The sequence below is a fragment of the Podarcis gaigeae genome (genome assembly GCF_964106915.1).
Source record: "Podarcis gaigeae genome assembly, chromosome: 6".
NCBI classification, from domain to species: domain Eukaryota; kingdom Metazoa; phylum Chordata; class Lepidosauria; order Squamata; family Lacertidae; genus Podarcis; species Podarcis gaigeae.
The window spans coordinates 4,496,513-4,518,192 of NC_139682.1; the positions used below are offsets into that span (position 1 = coordinate 4,496,513).

Here is a 21,680-nt window from a genome sequence, read left to right on the forward strand (position 1 = left end):
TGCTCAGTCCCTGCTCCTGCCAACCTAGCAGTTTGAAAGCACATCAAAGTGCAAGTAGATAAATAGGTACCTCTCCGGCGGGAAGGTAAACAGTGTTTCCGTGCGCTGCTCTGGTTTGCCAGAAGCGGCTTAGTCATGCTGGCCACATGACCCGGAAGCTGTACGCCGGCTCCCTCGGCCAATAAAGCGAGATGAGCGTCACAACCCCAGAGTCAGCCACGACTGGACCTAATGGTCAGGGGTCCCATTACCTTTACCTAATTCAGGGGAAAATGAACTGGGGGGTGGTTAGTGGGTAAGACATTGATTTTGGGGGGAGGGGGGATAAATTAATTTTAGCTGGTTTTATCTACAGATGATTATGGGGAAATGAACGGGGAGAACTGAAGGAGAATTTAATTTACTTCAAAGAGGAGCTCCTAGGGAAATTCATTGGGGTTTATATGCTGAAGGGGAACGGATTTTGGGCAACTGGAGTGGGGCACAAATTAACTGAGGAATTTCCCCGGGGAGATCTGGATGGGAAATTAGCAGGCTTTCTGTGATTCGTTTAAAGATATGTGATCCTAACCTCAACAACCTGGGAGCAAGTCCCACTGAATTCAACAGGACTTACTTCTGAGTAGAACTGGGATTGGACGAGGAGCTAACACTTGCAAACTATATGCAAATCTGTTCCTATTGCCCAACGGCCCCAAATCTTTTAAGTATCTGGCAACACCCCCGTGGTATAGTCCCATCCTAACCTGCTGCTTGTAAGTTGCTTGGAAAGGGTGGTGGAGCAAAGGTGTTCTTTGAGTCCAAAAGCAAGGATTTGCCTGGAACCCATCAATTAATTGCAGTATTGCACAAAAACAACAACACCCCAAGCCCTGCAATTTAGTAAGAGGTTAAATATACCTCTCCTGCCATCCTGGGATATAGTCTAAGATTGCAACAGGAGAAGAATGTCTACGTGTCATCACAAGGGTGTTTGCAACGTGGGAGGCTGAAACTATCCTGCCCTCGGGGTTTGGGAAGAACCATGTTGGCAGGTCAGGATCCTCAGGACTCAACCATCAAACTGACAACAGAGGCATTTGCAAGGTCATGCCATGCCACCAGCAATTCGCACAACCATCTGTTTAATAATAATAATAATAATAATAATAATAATATTTTATAACAGTGGTACCTCAGGTTACATACGCTTCAGGTTACAGACTCCGCTAACCCAGAAATAGTGCTTCAGGTTAAGAACTTTGCTTCAGGATGAGAACAGAAATCGTGCTCTGGTGGCGCGGGGGCAGCAGGAGGCCCCATTAGCTAAAGTGGTGCTTCAGGTTAAGAACAGTTTCAGGTTAAGAACAGACCTCCGGAACAAATGAAGTACTTAACCCAAGGTACCACTGTATTTATACCCCTCCAGCCACTCTGGGCAGCTTCCAACAAAGTATTAAAATACAGTAGTCTGTTAAACATTAAAAGCTTCCCTAAACAGGGCTGCCTTCAGATGTCTTCTAAAAGTCTGGTAGTTGTTCTTCTCTTTGATATCTGGTGGGAGGGCATTCCACAGGGCGGGCACCACTACCGAGAAGGCCCTCTGCCTGGTTCCCTGTAACTTGGCTTCTCGCAATGAGGGAACCGCCAGAAGGCCCTCGGAGCTGGACCTCAGTGTCCGGGCAGAACGATGGAGGTGGAGACGCTCCTTCAGGTATACTGGACCTAGGTTGTTTAGGGCTTTCAAGGTCAGCACCAACACTTTGAATTGTGCTCGGAAACATACTGGAAGCCAATGTAGGTCTTTCAAGACCGGTGTTATGGGGTCTCGGATGAATGAGCCTGACCTCCGGGAAGCTGCTTTATACTGAGTCAAACCAACAGTCCACCAAGCTCAGTATTGTCTACACTGACCGGCAGAGGCTCTCTAGGGTTTCAGGCAGAGGACAAGACCAGCCCTAATCTGGAGCGGCCATTGGGGCTTGACACCCAAGACCTTCTGCCTGCAAAGCAGATGCATCTGACTTATGCTGAGTCAGGCCCACCTAGATCAATACTGTCTGCACTGACTGGTAGCAGATCTCCACAGTTTCCAGACAACGGACTTTTCCAGTTTCAATCCTTCTCACAATAATCCATTATAAACTGGTCACACCTGGCTGCTGGGGGAGGTCTTACTCAGGCTCAGCTGGCCTGTGGTTTCTGACAGCTCACTAGGCATGGTCTTTCTATTTCCACACCCAGGACTAGCAGCTTGAAACCGAGGAGGAAAAACTGCTATTCCCAGGAAGGTGAATTCTAGGCCCAAAACCACATGTGGGTTAGACGCAGTTCTGTGTCTTTGTTTCTCATTTTGACCCTTTTCCCATGGGCCTGTATGTAGTAATAATAGTAATAATAATAATAATAATAATAATAATAATAATAATACATTTTATTTATACCCTGCTCTCCCCAGCCACAGCGGGGCTCAGGGTGGCTAACATCAATAAAATCATAGTAAAAACATAATAAAAGGTAAAGGGACCCCTGACCATTAGGTCCAGTCGTGGCCGACTCTGGGGTTGCGGCACTCATCTCGCTTTACTGGCCAAGGGAGCTGGCGTACAGCTTCTGGGTCATGTGGCCAGCATGACTAAGCCGCTTCTGGCGAACCAGAGCAGCGCACAGAAATGCCCTTTACCTTCCTGCCGGAGTGGTACCTATTTATCTACTTGCACTTTGACATGCTTTCAAACTGTTAGGTGGGCAGGAGCAGGGACCGAGCAAAGGGAGCTCACCCCCATTGCAGGGATTCGAACTGCCAACCTTCTGATTGGCAAGTCCTAGGCTCTGTGGTTTAACCCACAGCGCCACCCTTGTCCCAAAAACATAATGGGGGGGATTTAAAATACTGGTTAAAATGCAATTTAAAATGCAGCCTCATTTTAAAAGTAGCTGATAGATCAAGACCATAAGGGGAGGGAAACATAAGGGTCAGACTGAGTCCAAACCAAAGTCCAGGCGGAACAGCTCTGTCTTGTAGTCCCTGTGGAAAGATGTCAAGTCCCGCAGGGCCCTAATCTCTTGAGACAGAGCATTCCACCAAGTCGGGGCCAGTGCTGAAAAGGCCCTGGCCCTAGCTGAGACCAATCTAACCACTTTGCGACTTGGGACCTCCAAAATGCTGTCATCTGTGGATCTTAAAGTCCTCCGCGGGGCATACCAGGAGAGGCGGTCCCGTAGGTACGTGGGTCCTATGTATTGCAACATAGAAAGCTGCCTATTGTATGACGCTACTGGCTGTGCGTTCTGATTCTTTGGGTGGTTCCTGATGGGGTAAAACTGAATTAAATCGGGGTGGGGGTTAAATATGGCTTTGCATTTTGATGACAAATATATTGCGTGGGTGAGAGGGGTGGGTGAGAGGGATGCGGGTGGTGCTGTGGGTTAAACCACAGAGCCTAGGACTTGCTGATCAGAAGGTTAGCGGTTCGAATCCCCACAACAGGGTGAGCTCCCGTTGCTCGGTCCCTGCTCCTGCCAACCTAGCAGTTTGAAAGCACATCAAAGTCCAAGTAGATAAATAGGTACAGCTCCGGCAGGAAGGTAAATGGCGTTTCCTTGTGCTGCTCTGGTTCGCCAGAAGCGGCTTAGTCATGCTGGCCACATGACCTGGAAGCTGTACGCTGGCTCCCTCGGCCAGTAAAGCGAGATGAGCGCTGCAACCCCAGAGTCGGTCACGACTGGACCTAATGGTCAGGGGTCCCTTTACCTTTATATTGCGTGGACAGACATTGCTAAAAGCAATGAAGGGTTGAGAAGTCCTGATCCCACAATAAACACCCACCTCAAAGAACCCTCTGTGTTCTACTAGCGTGGTGGGGTTTGGATGATGAGGTCGAGGTTCAAATGTTCGCTCAGCCAACTCTACCTCGCAGGATCAGTGTTGGGATGAAAGGAGAAGCTGACGGAACAGTTCTGCAGAACAGCAAATCCTTCGTCACAGTCCAATGACAGCTTGCCAGAGAAGGAGCCACGCCACCTGTGGGGTTTAGGCATGTCCTAGGATGACTCAAGAGCCTAACCTCCACGGCGCCTGGCAAACCAAATATGGAAGAGGAAGTCCCAAAAGTGGTGAGAAAAGGGAAACCACAGAAGCTCAGATCCAAGCACAGGCTGTTCAGGAAAAGATTGAGCAACCGGCAACGTAGTGGAGAAGTCAGGACAAGAAATAATAAATAATAATAATAATAATAATTTATTTATACCCTGCCCATCTGGCTTAGTTTCCCCAGCCACTCTGGGCAGCTTCCAACAAAACACTAAAAGACAATAACCTATTAAACATTAAAAGCTTCCCTAGCTGCCGCATTCTGGATTAATTGCAGTTTCCGGATCACCTTCAAAGGTAGCCCCACGTAGAGTGCATTGCAGTAGTCCAAGCTTGAAAAGCACTGCTTCTGCTTCCTGTTCATTTACTCAAGCACATGTCCCACCCTGTCCCAGAGGCTCGAGGTGAACAGCAAAACATCTATTATGAAAACAGAAATTAAACCCATCCTATACCCTAGGAGGTTGGGACGCAGGTGGCGCTGTGGGTTAAAGCCTCAGAGCCTAGGACTTGCCGATTGAAAGGTCGGCGGTTTGAATCCCTGCGGCGGGGTGCGCTCCCGCTGCTCGGTCCCAGCACCTGCCAACCTAGCAGTTCGAAAGCACCTCCGGGTGCAAGTAGATAAATAGGGACCGCTTACCAGCGGGAAGGTAAACGGCGTTTCCATGTGCAGCTCTGGCTCGCCAGATGCAGCTTTGTCACGCTGGCCACGTGACCCAGAAGTATCTTCGGACAGCGCTGGCCCCTGGCCTCTTAAGTGAGATGGGCGCACAACCCCAGAGTCTGTCAAGACTGGCCCGTACGGGCAGGGGTACCTTTACCTTTACTTTATACCCTAGGAGGCTGCTCTAGGCTCCTTTGGAAAGAAGGACAGGATATCATTAATGTTATGGGACAAATGATTAAAGTGGGACCTGCAATAAAGTTTGGTGGACTTTGGACTCTCCAATTCCAGCAGCGCTCTGTGGGACACGAAAATGTGGCACCTCCCGCCTTTTGCACTCCATTCCACAGCATTGTTGGGGTGCCCCCGGCAGTGTGGCCCTCCTTGAGGTCAAACCGGTCAAGCTACCCTGAAACCGCCTCTGCAAAGTGCTCCTGATCAGGGTTCCAGCCAGCCACATCAGGAAGCTCCATTCCCTACTTCCACCCTCCTGGTTTTCCACCTCCCCTGCCTTCCCAACAATGAGACCCATTTGGCTAAGTCTGCTCGCTTATGTGTTTGCACAAAGTTTAGAGGTTAGACACAGGTTTTTGGGGGGCACATCTGTTCTTATTTGTTTGCAGGGAGGTTATATGACATGGCATCAAGCAAGCCTTATCCCAAACTTTGTATTTCCTTTTCACTTTCCTTAACGGCAGAAATGGATTTGTTGAGCAAAGGCACGGAATCAACTCTTAATTACGCAACCTGAGTTTGTCAGTATGTGATTGTATCACACCAGAAAATGCACACACACACACACACACACACACACACACACACAACCCTTTTAGTGGGTTCTATCTATCATCTATCATCTATCTATCTATCATCTATCTATCATCTATCTATCATCTATCTATATCTATCTATCTATCATCTATCTATCTATCTATCTATCTATCTATCATCTATCTATCTATCTATATCTATCTATCTATCTATCTATCTATCATCTATCTATCTATCTATCATCTATCTATCTATCTATCTATCTATCTATCTATCTATCTATCATCTATCTATATCTATCACCATCTATCTTTTCTTTCTTCCTTTATTTCTTCTGCAAATACTGGTGCTTTCCTGAGGCTGCTGATTCGTCTCTTTTGCTGCAGAAGCGGCGATGGCGAGGCTTACGAGTGACACACATTATTGCCTTTCTGCTTTTCTGAAACCAAAACAGTTCAAAAGCAAAACAGCAACTCCTAGTCTCCACCCAAAAAACCAGACAGGAGGAATATCAAACCAAACAAACTTTTTGTTATGCAGATTAAAAAATGCCGATGAAATTAATCACCTCTATTTCAATCTGGGAACCGAAAGGCCTTCTGACCATAAGAGCTAATCACCAAATTATTTATTGGGTATGGAAATTCCACTGTTGGTGTTTTACAGCTCCTATTTTGGAAATGTGATGTTTGTTGGGGTTTTTGCCATTTTTTTTTTAAATAAAAGCACAGAAGTCAGATGACTATCTGTCAGGAATTTTAAAGCTGTGTTTCCTAAATCACAGTGGGTTGGACTTGAATGTGTGGAGCAAAATCGGGGAGGGGGGTTCATTCACAAAGAGACCCCGCATGTGTGGCGTTATCTGCTTCCCCTCCACAATATTGTTATCCCCCATACTCTTCCACATCATAAAAAAACCCCAAGTACCTAGTCCTCATGGTTGAAACATTTCTGTTGAGAAACACTAGTGAAATAGCCTGGCTCCATTCGGTCCCAGGCAGGACTTGTGCAAGTTAATTATCACTTTCTTGAGCACGTTTGTTCTTCCCACCCATGGCATGAGCTCTTCATGGGCTTCCCTGATAACAAGTTTAACTGGTTGAGAGGCCTTGAGGTGGAGGCTATTCTGGGCAGAGGACACAAAGAGAATTGGTTGTGGGGTGTTCGTCGCTGAGGTACTAAACCTTCCCGGGTTGTGCAGGAGAAGGAGAAAGGCGTGGTGAATTTTTTTCCCCCATTAATGAAATGCATTATTACTACGTCTACATGGCACTTTTTGGAGCAACATAGGCAGGATTTCTTTAAAAAGGAGACGGAAAAATCAGTAGGCACTTTCAGTCTGAGGGCTGGGATGACAGCCGAGGACAGAGAGAAAAGCAAAGATAGCAACTATTCTGAGCAGATACGGTGGCGAGGTCTGAATATTCATTTCAGCTGGAGACAGAAGGGGCGGGTGCCCTTTGGGACTGGTGGGGACGAAGGCAGGGAGTCCATAGAGTGGGTGGAGCCAGAGCCAATGAGAGGCGGCCCTTGACCCTGCCAAGTTCTACAAGCGTGGCCTGCCCGCTCGTGAGACAAAGCGAGGCAGTTGCCTCAGGCGGCAGCAAGAGCTGCTCAACGGAGGAACAGTCTCCCTTGGAAGGTGAAGGGCTCTCCTTCCATGGAGATATTTAAGCAGAGATTGGATGGCCACCTGACATGGATGCTTTAGCTGAGATTCCTGCATTGCAGGGGTTGGACGAGACAACCCCTTCCAACTCAATATTTCTATCCATTTCTTGCTCATCATCTGGGGTTTGGGCTGGGTGTTCATCAGTACACAGATGACGCCCAGCTCTACCTCTCTCTTAAATCAGAACCAGTGAAGGTGGTGATGGTCCTGTGTGAGTGCCTGGAGGCAGTTGGAGGATGGATGGTGGCTAACAGATTGGGGTTGAATCCTGACAAGACAGAAGTACTGATTGGGGGGGACAGGGGGTGGGTGGGTGTGGAGGACTCCCTGATCTTGAATGGGGTAACTGTGCCCCTGAAGGACCAGGTGTGCAGCCTGGGAGTCATTTTGGACTCACAGTTGTCCATGGAGGTGCAGCTCAATTCTGTGTCCAGGGCAGTTTATCAGCTCCATCTGGTACGCAGGCTGAGACCCTACCTACCCAAAAACTGTCTTGCCAGAGTGGTGCATGCTCTAGTTATCTCCCGCTTGGACTACTGCAAGGTGCTCTACCTGGGGCTACCTTTGAAGGTGACCTGGAAACTGCAATTAATCCAGAATGTGGCCGTTAGACTGGTGACTGGGAGAGGCCACTGGGACCACATAACATACTGGCTCTCAGTACGTTTCCGAGCACAATTCAAAGTGTTGGTGCTGACCTTTAAAGCCCTAGACGGCCTCAGTCCAGTATACCTGAAGGAGCGTCTCCACCTCCATCATCCAGCCTGGACACTGAGGTCCATCTCTGAGGGCCTTCTGGCAGTTCCCTCACTGCGAGAAGTGAGGTTACAGGGACCCAGACAGAGAGCCTTCTCGGTAGTGGTGCCTGCCCTGTGGAACGCCCTCCCTTCAGATGTGAAGGAAATAAGCAGCTATCTTATCTTTAAAAGATATCTGAAGGCAGCCCTGTTTAGGGAAGTTTTTAATATTTAATGCTGTATTGTTTTTAACACTCAATTGGAAGCCGCCCAGAGTGGCTGGTGAAACTCAGCCAGATGGGCGGGATATAAATAATAAATTATTCTTATTCTTATTCAAGTGACTGGCCCTCATGATTATCGGTAGAGGCTTCCCATTTTCTCCCCAACTCCCCCCTGCCTTCAAGGCGCATCTCTTGCAATGTGTTTGCAGAGGCTCAGAGCAGAGCGACAGGAACTGGGCGGGAAGATCTAATCTACAGAGGAGGCAGAGCAGAAGTTTCTTATGAGCCATTCCAGAGACACCTCTAAACTTTCCGCACCCTCAGCGCCTTTTGGGTGCAGCTTGCGTTTCCGTGCCTCCCACGTCTTTTCCTTATTTTGCAAACACCGTGTCTTCAAACAGGGTGAGCCAAGGTGCTAAATAAATCCTGAAATTATAAGATGATTAAAAACAGCACGCACCGTTTAAATATAGACGCGGGGTTTGCAAAATAAGACGTCTGTGCAAATGTGGTCCCTGTGCTGAATCAAGGATTAAACTCCTAGTTCTCGTTGGCGCAGTGGGGATTCTGCCAAACGGTGTGTTCTAAAGACCAGACCTTGCACCCAGGTGCCCTCTAGATGTTTTGAACTACAACACCCAGTACTGGCTTGGGCTCATGGGAGTTGTAGTCCAAACCGTCTGGAGGGCACCCGGTTGGCAAAGGTGCCCGCCCTAGGTGCCAGGCATGAAGCTACTCCAAGGAAGGCGATTTGCCCAGAAAACAGAGTCCCAAGCTACCACAACATCCAACTGCCGAAATGAGGTCCTTTGGCCTTCATTGACTACTCTGTGCTGGGCCTCATTATCTGACTGTCCGAGAGACGTCTCGGTGCCGGGGGCTGCCTTCCAAACAAAGGCTGTTAATCAGTAACACTGATTCTTTTTTTAAGTGTTTGTCTCAGCATCCATTTCCTAGGTTTGAAAGCTCTTTTCTGATCTTGACTTGCATTTGTTTGAATTTTTGAAGTTGGGATGTCCTGGGAAGCGGCAGCACCAATGTTCTGGATGGAGAAAACTCGAACAAATGGACCGACAGCTTCGGTTATTAAATTCATGGGGAACAAATTCAGAGGTCTACCGATACCTTTTAGCTATGAAAGTTCAAGACTTATTACACTGACTGTGTAAAGGCATTTTATTATTATTATTAAGTTGTCAAAAACTTTTGTTAATTTGTTAAGGAAACTCCATGTGCAGAAGCAGTCTACCACTGGAAAGAGGGTGCTGCAGGTAAACAAAAGGGGAAGGCTGTTACCTTCATTTCCCTGCTTGTAAAAGTAAAGGGACCCCTGACCATTAGGTCCAGTCGTGGCCGACTCTGGGGTTGCGGCGCTCATCTCACTTTACTGGCTGAGGGAGCCGGCGTACAGCTTCCGGGTCATGTGGCCAGCAGGACTAAGCCGCTTCTGGCGAACCAGTGCAGCACACGGAAATGCCGTTTACCTTCCGGCTGGAGTGGTACCTATTTATTTACTTGCACTTTGATGTGCTTTCAAACTGCTAGGTGGGCAGGAGCAGGGACCGAGCAACGGGAGCTCACCCGGGATTCAAACCGCCGACCTTCTGATCAGAAAGTCCTGATCAACGTGTCCCTTCCCTGCTTGTGTCCTTCCCTAAATACTTGGGAGTAGGGGTTAAGTTAGATCCCTGGAGTCCTCACAATGCATTCATTGAGCATTCACCCTGCTTTGCTTGTAGGGAGGTTAGATGACGCTGTGTCAAAGCCAGCGTTATCCTGCACTTTCCAGTGTATCATTTTCCCTCGCTGCTAAAAAGCCTGATCCTCTGGGGGAATCGGGTTTGTTGTGCAAGCGCGCCAAACCAACCACAATTGCGCAAACCTGAATTTCCCAGCGTGCCACGGGATCTCACCCAAAAATAGCAAGAAAGTCTGGAAGCTCCAGGGGGGCAGATTGGGGGCTGTTTCAGGATGGAGGGAGGGAAGAGGCCTCCACACACCCAACTTTGATATCAGATAGAAGAATGTTGGAACTAAAAATAGAGAGAGATCGTCACCTATTACATCAGGGAGGTTTTGGCTTCAAGGAGTATCTGAGAATGTTTGACCACTGACAAATAATGCGTGAGGAACGGGTCATATTTCGTCAGCCAACTGTCTGGAATTACTGCAAATAACAGAAAGACATTGGGATGCAGGCAACTCAGTTTTTGTTAGATTCACTAATTACAATGGGCCTAAGTGAGTCATGCCTGTTAATTTCAATGAGCCTACTCTGAGTATGAGTAATGCTGGTTGCAACCCATTAGCTCTAATTCTCCTTGCCGCCTGCTTAGGCTCCTTCTCATGGTTTTTAGGAGAAGGAACAAGATCTCAAAGGAAAGGATCACAAAATTGTAGAGTTGGAAGGGAACCCACGAGTCATCTAGCCCAACCCATCTAGCCCAACCCAGATTCAGGGGTGGTAGCACGGTTCACCAGCCTATTTTCACAGCTCTTTTTTTCTATTTTCTTGGCGCCCCGGATGTCAGAACATAAGAAGCGCCTGCAGGATCAGGCCAATTGCATCCTGTTCACACAGGAGCCGCCAACCAGATGCCTATACGAAACATGCAAGCAGGATTTGAACACAAGACTGCGGAGTACCAGCAACCAGAAACATTTCTGCCCTCAACCGTGTAGGCAGGGCCTAGCCATGGTGGCTAGTGGCCACTGATAGCCCTCTCCTCCATGAATTTGTCCAATCTAGCCAACTAGGCTGGTGGTTATCACTGCCTGCGGTGGGAGGGAGTTCCACAGGTTAACTAGACACTGCGTGAAAAAGTCCTTTCTTTTATCTGCCCTGAACCTCCCAGCTTTCAGCTTCCTTGCATGTCCAGGAATTCTAGTGTTGCGAGAGACGGAGAAAAGCGTTTCTGACCACTTTCTCCAAGGCATCCTGCTTCACCCGGAAGCACAAGGCACAGACTGTCCCCTTACCCGGTGCCATAGCTACAGGAGAGGGCCAGCTGGGGTTTTTGCCCTGGGTGAAAAAAGGCGCCATTGAGGATCCCAGCCTGTGTGTGTGCACAATAATAATAATAATAATAATAATAATAATAATAATAATAATTTATTTATACTCCACCCATCTGGCTGGGTTTCCCCAGCCACTCTGGGTGGCTTCCAACAGAATATTAAAATACAATAAGCTATTAAACATTAAAAGCTTCCCTAAACAGGGCTGCCTTCAGGTGTCTTCTAAAAGTCTGGTAGTTGTCTTTCTCTTTGACATCTGGTGGGAGGGTGTTCCACAGGGTGGGTGCCACTACCGAGAAGGCCCTCTGCCTGGTTCCCTGTAACTTGGCTTCTCGCAGCGAGGGAACCGCCAGAAGGCCCTCGGCGCTGGACCTCAGTGTCCGGGTAGAACGATGGGGGTGGAGACGCTCCTTCGGGTATACTGGACCGAGGCCGTTTAGGGCTTTAAAGGTCAGCACCAAATGTATGTGAGGGTTGCCCCTGCCCTGACTCACCAGGTGCCATCCTGTGCCATTGAGACACTACTAGGCTCCACCCCGGTCTCAGTTGGCCCCACCCCCAAACTCCCAGGCTCCGATACGTCTGCTCTGTGTGGGTTGACCATATTGTACTCCCTATTATATATGCAATGTATGATTCTCTCCTAGATCAACCCCACCCCAGCAGGGTGTTCTGCATGTTGCCCTCTTTGAGAAAATCCCTTTGCAGGCTCCCTGCTGCTGCTGCTCCAACTCCACAAACTACCTGCCGGCAGTGCAATTCCATGCATGCTTACTCGGAAGTCGTTTTCACTGTTCTCAATAGGCCCACACCCTGTAAGTTTACGCTTGCAGCTTTGGTGTAATCACGCAGCATCCAGTTCAACTATGGAACTCCTTGCCACAGGAGCCAGTGACGGCCAGTGAGATTAGGATGCTGAACTAGATACGCCATTGGCCTGATCCGGCCGTCTTGTCTTACGCTCTTATATGGATTTGATAATAACAGTGTTGCTCAGCAATTATTCCTCTGTCCCACATCTGCCCGGCTTATCCTAATTATAGTGTGGCTCAAGAAAAGCACCTCTGAGGTGCATCATGCCAGAACTGCTGGCTTGTGTTAAAACAACAACAACCACCACCTTTATAAAGCAACGTAGGTGACTTTAAACAGTGAGCCAAGTTACACGGCCAAACCAAGCGAAGAAGCAAATGTTCCCTCCCTCAGGATGTTCCTCTTTTAGGAACCTACAAGATCTATGGTGTGAAAGAGGAAACAACACACTTCTGGAATCAGTAATGCTCAATTAATAAGCAAAACCTGCAGAGCCTCTCATATTTTTTGGACAAAGAAAGGAAAGAAGCCCTCGTTTTTGGGATCCGTTGGCCAGCACCCCTCTAGCTAATTAACGCTGCAAATTTGCGCCACTGCAGAATATATTTCCTTATCTATTGGGGTAAGTCCGTTTTTAAACTTTTTTATAGGTTTTATTGCAGTAAACTGCTGTGATTTAAAAATTAAAAAATCATACAGAGGTATACGAATATTTTTATACACAATAAAACTCGGCTCACACATTCAAACACCACAGCATTTTATGCTTCAGAGTGTGTGCCACTACACAACATGCACTAGTAATAATGTCTTCAGGGTTTCAATAATCAGTAAAGCAGAATTTTTAGATCCGGTACCAAAGGGAAGACAGTGCTATTTCACCAATTATATCGACTCAGAGGTGGTGACAGAGAGAGACTCCTTTGCAGGTCAAAAAGGACACACTCTGGTGCCATAACACACAACCTCGCCTCGTGGGAAATAACCCTAGGAAATGTCTATTCCTTTCTTCCAATATCCACCTTTGAGGCTTCCCCAGTCCACCATACATATCCGGCTGTTGTCCCTAAGTAAACCAAACTGCGTGCCTTTGCTTTGGAAAATGAAAGCAATTAAAACAGATCAAAATAAGACTAAAAGTCTACAGCTGTCCTAAACGATACGGAGCCAGTTCCTTGCTTGGTCTCTTTTTCTGACCAGGGTCTCTTGGCCAGAGAGATCTTTCCCAGCCTGTTCACTGGAAGCGATGAATATCGACCCTGGGAACGACCTCCTACCGGCGGAGCGCACTCCACCACTAAAGAAAGCGCTGCACTATATCTGTTGAATTTCTGCCTGCCGCGCCGCAGCTGAAGCCCTGCGAGAAATGCATTTTTTTTTGGGGGGGGGGGAGGCGTGGATTTAGGAAGCAGGAGGCTTGCGCTACTCAAAAGAACCATCTGGCTTCGAGCCTCTTGGGACAGCTGCCCTTCCGGTCTCCTTCCCCTCCCCAGATTATACCTCGTTCTCAAAAATGATCAACCAGAGAGAGAGAAAGGGAGTCCTCCAAGGGCTGGCATTTTACCTGTCCCAGGTGAGACTCTTGGATTCCAGAGAACCGACCGACCAGCCAGCCAGGAGCTCCTCGGTAATAAACTGCTCTCTTCGGTGCAGGCGCGCGTTAAACTTAGCCAGCTGACCTAAGGGCTCAGGTAACCTCATTGCACAACTTCCTGTTTACACTCACCTGGGGAATTTCCCTTCCTGTTCTCTCTCTCTCTTTCTTTCTCTCTTTCTTTCTCTCTCTCTCTCTCTCTCCCGCCTGGGAGCAGCAAGAAATCCGCGCATGGGGGAACCAACTGGCCGCCCGTTCCCACGAGACAGTGCGCAAGGGGCGGCCCCACTTGGCGTAGCCAATCTCACCTGGGCTCATCTCCCCTGGAAAGCCTCCTGCGCCCTGCGGGGATGCGCGCCCCCCTGGGGTCAAAGAGGCTGGACTTTGGAGGAGGTTTCCCGGTATGGGGAGTGGGGGGAGGTCCCCGCCAGCTGATCTGCCGGGCGCGCCCGCCTCGTTCTCCAGCTGATGCGTTCAGACAAGCTGAACATTAAAAGACAGACGGCCTGACCCCCCGCCTCTCCCCACCTCCGCCTCCTGCTCCCTCTTTGCCCTGGGCGGATTGCGAAGCGTGACCTAGAAAGAGAGAGGAGGAAGGCAGATCCCGGGCGCAGCAAGGAATGGCCCCTCCGACATCCATCTCCGGGGATCTGGGGAGAGACAGGCGTCCGGAAAGCCGGGCGGGCTAAATGGGAAGCGCGCGTGGCCTTTGCGCGCAGCGGAGCGAAAGGCAAGCTGGTTGCAGCGCCTACTACTCAGCTCAGCCGATGAGTGCTGCTATTATTATTATTATTATTATTATTATTATTATTATTATTATTATTATTATTATTAATTATTATTATTTATTTAGTAGTATTTATTAAATTTGTCAGTCGCTTTCTCTTACCCAGGGCAACCCAAAGCGACTTCCAGCCAACCACAGAGACATTAAAATTAAGGAGGGTAAAAAAATGAAAAAAAAAAAAAAATCACACCAACTTCTAACAGGTTTAGTTGTGTCTGACTCTTCGTGACCCCCTGGACCAGAGCACTCCAGGCACTCCTGTCTTCCACTGCCTCCCACAGTTTGGTCAAACTCATGCTGGTAGCTTCCAGAACACTGTCCCACCATCTCGTCCTCTGTCGTCCCCTTCTCCTTGTGCCCTCCGTCTTTCCCAACATCAGGGTCTTTTCCAGGGAGTCTGCTCTTCTCACAAGGTGGCCAAAGTACTGGAGCCTCAGCTTCAGGATCTGCCCTTCCAGTGAGCACTCAGGGCTGATTTCCTTCAGAATGGAGAGGTTGGATCTTCTTGCAGTCCATGCGACTCTCCAGAGTCTCCTCCAGCACCAGAATTCAAAATTATTATAGTATATTGATCTGAGTTATTTGCTGCATTTATAGCTTGACTTTCCTCCAAGGAGTTCAAGGTGGCATATCTAGTGGTTCTTATTTTGCTTATTTTGTTTATATCCTGCCTGTTCACTGGACTGGGGCTCAAGGCAGCTTGCACAGATTAAAAATGAGATGAATAATATGCAGTAAAAGATCATCATTAGAGAATAATTAAACAGTTACAGAATTAAGATAAAAGCAAACCAGTTGAATTACAGATAATAAAAGCCCTATTTAAAATTCATTATCTTGCAAGAGCGCCCAAAGCCTGCAGGAATAATTCTTCACCTCCCAGCAAGAAGAAGCCAGTCTAGCTCCTCTAGGAAGGAGGTTCCAAGGGCTAAAGACCATGCCAATTGGCATGGCCAGGAAAGCCTTCTGCAGGAGGCTCAAAACAGTCACTGAGGTTTAGTGCAAACAATACAAGAGTTGATGGGCTGAGGGTTGGGCTAGATGACCTTTGGAGGTCCCTTCCAACTCTACAATTCTAATAATATATTAGAATTCTAATAATATATTACAATAATAATAACATCATGGTTTTATGTTGCCAACTGCCCTGTGATCACTTGGGAAGACAGGAGAACTAATGCCAGAGTACCGGAAGAAGCAAAGATCACCAGCGTCGAAGCAATGATTCTTCAACGTCAACTTCGTTGGACTGGTCATGTTGTTCGGATGCCTGATGATCGTCTTCCAAAGCAACTACTCTATTCCGAACTTAAAAATGGAAAGCGTAATGCTGGTGGTCAACAAAAGAGGTTTAAAGAGTCTCTCAAGGCAAATCTTAAAAAATGTAGTATAAACACCTACAACTGGGAAACACTGGCCTGCGAGCGCTCCAGTTGGAGAACAGCCTTTACCAAAGGTGTCATGGGCTTTGAAGACACTCGAACTCAGGACACAAGGGAGAAATGAGCTAAGACTTGGCAAATCCACACTGTGATCAGCTCCTGGAAGGATGCGTGGATCCAGAATTGGCCTCCACAGTCATTTATGGGCTCATTGTTAAAACCGTGTTTATGGAAGACAATCTTACTCAGCTACGGTCTTGATAGACCTACATTGGCTCCCAGTACGTTTCCAAGCGCAATTCAAAGTGTTCGTGTTAACCTTTAAAGCCCCAAATGGCCTCAGCCCTGTATACCCCCATCGTTCTGCCCAGACGCTGAGGTCCAGTGCCGAGGGCCTTCTGGTGGTTCCCTCACTGCAAGAAGCAAAGCTACAGGGAACCAGGCAGAGGGCCTTCTCGGTGGTGGCACCCGCCCTGTGGAATGCCCTCCCATCAGATGTCCAAGAGATAAACAACTCTCTGACTTTTAGAAGACATCTGAAGGCAGCCCTATTTAGGGAAGCTTTTAATGTATGACATTATAATGTATTTTTAATCTTTGTTGGAAGCTGCCCAGAGTGGCTGGGGAGACCCAGCCAGATGGGCAGGGTACAAATAAATTATTATTATTATTATTATTATTATTATTATTATTATTAGAGGGATTGCCAGAGAAGAAGAAGATAATCTTTGGATGAAAGGTGGGATATAAATTTAATAAATAACACCACTAACAACATTGGAAGCTGCCTTCATAGAATCATAGAATTCTAGAGCTGGAAGGGACTCCAAAGGTCATCTAGTTCTACCCCCCCTACAAGACAGGCTCGGACCCACAAGTCTGAGCCAGACCATTGGTCCATAGCTGTCAACTTACAGATTTGAAAATAAGGGACCAGCAGCCTCGAAAATAAGGGATCAGCAGCCCAAACAAGGGATTTTGCTATTGTAAAGAGTTACATACATTGGTAGGATTGACAGATGCTGTCAATCCAGCATGAGGTGGTTGCGGCGCCACGGCAACCACTGAAGCACCACCCTTCTGCGTCCTAACCCCTCCTCTTTCTCCTTCCTCAGGCCACCTCCTCAACCGCCACCACCGCTGCCGCCTCCAGGCTCGTGGGCAGCGTGGGCGAGAGTCTCTCTCCCTCCCCCCGCCTTGGGCAGGGAAGGGCCGATGGAACTCCTTGTGCCAGGACGATGGCGCCAGCGCTCTCTCTCTCTCGTGGTGGAGGATCCTGAGCCGCTGCTTCCCTCCCCAGCCAGGCGAGTATGAAATCCGAGAAATTTAAGGGACATTATCAATAAGGGACGGGACGCAGGTGGCGCTGTGGGTTAAAGCCTCAGCGCCTAGGACTTGCCGATCAAAAGGTCGGCAGTTCGAATCCCTGCAGCGGGGTGCGCTCCCGCTGCTTGGTCCCAGCGCCTGCCAACCTAGCAGTTCGAAAGCACCTCCGGGTGCAAGTAGATAAATAGGGACCGCTCCGGCGGGAAGGTAAACGGCGTTTCCGTGTGCGGCTCTGGCTCGCCAGATGCAGCTTTGTCACGCTGGCCACGTGACCCGGAAGTGTCTCCGGACAGCGCTGGCCCCTGGCCTCTTAAGTGAGATGGGCGCACAACCCCAGAGTCTGTCAAGACTGGCCCGTACGGGCAGGGGTACCTTTACCTTTACCTATCGATAAGGGACAGCAGCGGGACACGGCGCTGGGATAAGGGAGTTTCCCGCCAAATAAGGGACAGTTGACAGCTATGCATTGGTCCATCTTGTGCAGTATTACCCACACAGGCTGGCAGCACTCCAGAGTTTCCGGCAAGGAGTCTGTCCTACCTGGAGATCCTATGAGGGATCGAACCTGAGAGTCTTTACGTGCAAAGCATGTGTGCTACCACTGAGCCACAGCCCTTCCTCAACTTCTGGCCGGCAGTGAATGGTGCTTTTCAAAAGGGTTTCCCACCTGGCCTTGCTGGGAACATTTGTGTGTGTCACAGGGAGGGGGGATGGTTTCAGCAAGGAGGGAAAAAAGTCTCTCCATTTCTTGCAGAAGCTTCGCAGTCCATGTGGAAGACCCGCGGCACACACACAAAACACACACACACACACTGTTCCACATTCTTGCTGCGCTGGCAGGCGTCCAGCCCTGGCACCAACTGCCAAGCCCACAACCCAGTGCTCAGTCCAACAAAGAGTCCTACAAATAAGTCCTTTGTTTGGGGAATCAAATACAACACAGCCGTTATCGCGCCGAATGCTTGGAGGGGGCGTATTTGCTGTCATGGGTGGGGGAAGCTAGGCCGAGGGGGGAAATGAATAGGGACACTCTATTTTGCACTTTGCTAGCGTGTGAAATGAGTGCAATTGTGCGGTAGTTGGAGCATTCTTTGGCACCGCCCTTCTTTGGGATTGGGATGTAGACTGATCTTCTCCAATCCTCTGGCCACTGCTGAGTTTTCCAAACTTGCTGGCATATTGAGTGTAGCAACTATTTTAAATAGTTCAGCTGGAATACCATCACTTCCACTGGCCTTGTTATTTGCAGTGCTTTCTAAGGCCCATTTGACTTCACTCTCCAGGATGTCTGGCTGAGACTCCAATACTTTGGCCACCTCATGAGAAGAGAAGACTCCCTGGAAAAGACCCTGATGTTGGGAAAGATGGAGGGCACAAGGAGAAGGGGACGACAGAGGACGAGATGGTGGGACAGTGTTCTCAAAGCTACGAACATGAGTCTGACCAAACTGCGGGAGGCAGTGGAAGACAGAAGTGCCTGGCGTGCTCTGGTCCATGGGGTCACGAAGAGTCGGACACGACTAAACAACAACAACAACAACAATTTTGCACTTTGAAATGTATCTCAGGAGGGGTTCTGTTCAGCTGACTGTCTCACCAGAGTGGTGCATGCTCTAGTTATCTCCCGCTTGGACTACTGCAATGCGCTCTACTTGGGGCTACCCGGCTGGTGAGGCTCACTGACCTACCAGAAAAGCAAAAAAATCGACCTTTTCCTGTTAGCCAAAGATCATAAGATGACCCGAATGGTCACCAGATTCTGTGTACAGATCTGTAGGCACAGACCATCCCCTAACCCAAACTAGTTCGTTAAGAAAATCCGCAAACTCGGTTCCATGGGTGACTCTGGGTCATCTCTCTGCGGTAGCTTATCTTAAAGTTTTAAGTGTCTATACGCTTATCACATTTATAAATTTTAAACTTATTGTTGTACATTGTTTTAAATGTTTGTTTTCCTTCTGGGATTGTACCCCCAAGTGTGTTTTATAAGTTGGTTTCCGACCGTAATAAATTATCTATCTATCTTCCTGCGGCTCCCTTTTAAGGTGACCCGGAAACTGCAACTAATCCAGAATGCGGCAGCAAGACTGGTGACTGGGAGCAGCCACCGAGACCACATAACACCGGTCTTGAAAGACCTCCATTGGCTCCTAGTATGTTTCTGAGCACAATTCAAAGTGTTGGTGTTGACCTTTAAAGCCCTAAATGGCCTCAGCCCATTTTACCCGAAGGAGTGTCTCCACCCCCATCGTTCAGCCTGGACACTGAGCTCCAGCTCCGAGGACCTTCTAAAAGCTCATACCAAGAACTAACTTAGTTGGTCTTTAAGGTGCTACTGGAAGGAATTTTTTTTGTTTTGACTATGGCAGACCAACACGGCTACCTATCTGTCCCTGCAAGAAGTGAGGTTACAGGGAACCAGGCAGAGGGCCTTCTCGGTAGTGGCGCCCGCCTTATGGAACGTCTTCCCATCAGATGTCAAGGAAATAGACACCTGACTTTTGGAAGACATCTGAAGGCAATGTTTGATGTTTTATTGTGTTTTTAATATTCTGGTGGGGGCTGGGGAAACGCAGTCAGGTGGGCAGGGTATAAAGAAATTACTATTATTACTATTATTATTATTGTTAGGGTAGTTGCTGGTAGCCACTGGAAATTGTGGATTTGGCTTGCAAATGGTTAACGGCAGTGTGCGCTGCTTGTGCCTCAAATTCTGTCCTTCCTGTGTTGCCACTCTTCGCTTTCCACTACAAATTGGTCATGGAAGGCCCAGATCGCCTGCTCAAACTCTTTCCCAATCAAACAAACCTTGGTGCCCGTCAGAAATGCTGCTTCGATTTGAGTGTTGAAACTTCAAAGCTGGAAAAGGTTCTTGGGTGAATGATAACCATTGAGCAACAGCAAGCAAAAGGAAGAGAAGGGAAGCTCTGTTGGTTTTGCAGGGGTGGGTCTTATCTTTATAGCCAGCCCCACTCTTCTTACACGCAGCTCGGTCATCCTTCCTCCGTCATACTCTCTTCAGATCATCTCCTTTGCTGACAAAATGATAAGCTATGCAAAGGTTGGCAGACAACTGCTTTCATAGGGTGCAACTTGTTTTCTGCGCCTCCACAGCACTCCTCTGCAAGCGCAGAATCCATTACCTGGAACACCATCCTGCTTTTGTTACATTTCAATGGATTGTGCAAGTTCCTAGACCTCATGGCCGCTACACGCAGGAATGTCAAGGATCGGGACACTGTGATTACGATTATGGGCTGTTGCCACGTCCGCCGCCCTTTTCTTGAGGAGTGGCCATTTGTTAGAACGTAGGAAGCCTTATGCTGAGCCATACCGTTGTTCCATCTAGCTCATACTGCCTACACTGACTGGCAGCAGCTCCCAAAGGTTTCAGACAAGCCTATCCAAACTTGTGGAATATTGACATTAACCAGGCTTTTAGCTAATCATTGATTTTAAGTATTTTATACAGTGGTACCTTGGTTCTCAAACTTAATCCATTCCAGAAGTCCGTTCCAAAACCAAAGCATTCCAAAACCAAGGCGTGCTTTCCCATAGAGAGTAATGCAAAATGGATTAATCCATTCCAGACTTTTAAAAACAACCCCTAAAACATCAATTCAACATGAATTTTACCATCTAATGAGACCATTGATCCATTAAATGAAAACAATAAACAATGTACTGCAGTCACACAATCAATCAATCTGTAGCTGAACTGGGTTCCACATAGTCACAAAAACAAAAGAGCTGCAAAAACAAAAATGCAAAATAAACAGCAAAAACAGACAAACCTCAGTGTAACACTCAAAACGGAGCACATTCGGCTTCCGAAAAAAGTTCGCAAACTGTAACACTTACTTCTGGGTTTGCCGTGTTTGGGTTCCAAGTTGTTTGAGTACCAAGGTGTTTGAGAACTAAGGTATCACTGTACTCTGCACTGACTGGCAGGATTCCAGGCTAGGATCTCTCCCAGTCCCAGCCCACCCTGGAGATACTGGGGACTAAGCTTGGGGACTTCTGCATGCAGCGCAGATATTCTGCCTTGCCAGTGGCCCATTTGCAATACGGTATGTGATACATGGCTCCTGCATTGCAGGGGGTTGGACTAGATGACCCTTTGGGGGGGGGGTTACTCCCAACTGCACAATTCTATGATTCTGTGTGATACGGAAGGGGGGGGGCATGTCATCTTCACCTTCTTCTTCGCTACAATATATCCATTTATTTCCAATTGTCAATATCAAAAGGGACTAAAATCTATAAAATTCATAGAAAATCAACGTGCCAATTTGCTCATTTTCTCTAGGACTCCATGACACCTCCCCTGTCCTCCATAATCCCTCAAGCAAGGTGTCAAGACCCTAATCCTGTCAAATCACTCTGCCAAGCCTTTCCTCCAGGCAATGCCAGTACATGGACCATTGTCTTCTCATCACCGTACTCAGGATGTGCTTATCTGCGCATATCTCCAGCTCTGCATATTCCTCCCTCCTCCATATGTTAATCCTGTGTAACCCAACCTCTTCTTAATGTTACAGATAGGTAGCCCTGTTGGTCTGCCATAGTCAAAACAAAACAAAATTCCTTCCAGTGGCACCTTAAAGACCAACTAAGTTA

General features: G+C 48.0%; 2 protein-coding genes across 6 annotated transcripts in view; one reads left to right on the plus strand and one right to left on the minus strand.

Moving 5' to 3' along the window:
- Positions 1-15,488, minus strand: part of FAM110A (family with sequence similarity 110 member A) — a 30,281-nt gene extending 14,793 nt beyond the window's left edge. The window contains exons 1-2 of one of the 2 annotated variants that reach the window (XM_083744620.1): positions 15,474-15,488; positions 13,536-13,667 (exon numbers count right to left, since the gene is read on the minus strand). The gene's annotated coding sequence lies outside the window, so the exon portion shown is untranslated. Of the gene's footprint in view, positions 1-13,535; positions 13,668-13,697; positions 13,717-15,473 lie in introns of those variants that run through there. The other variant, XM_083744627.1, reaches the window with a different exon arrangement.
- ANGPT4 (angiopoietin 4) overlaps positions 1-21,680 on the plus strand; it is a 313,202-nt gene that overhangs the window by 93,711 nt on the left and 197,811 nt on the right. The window contains exon 10 of one of the 4 annotated variants that reach the window (XR_014565655.1): positions 14,556-14,580. The exons of the other annotated variants lie outside the window; for them this stretch is intronic. The gene's annotated coding sequence lies outside the window, so the exon portion shown is untranslated. Of the gene's footprint in view, positions 1-14,555; positions 14,581-21,680 lie in introns of those variants that run through there. 4 annotated transcript variants of the gene reach the window in all.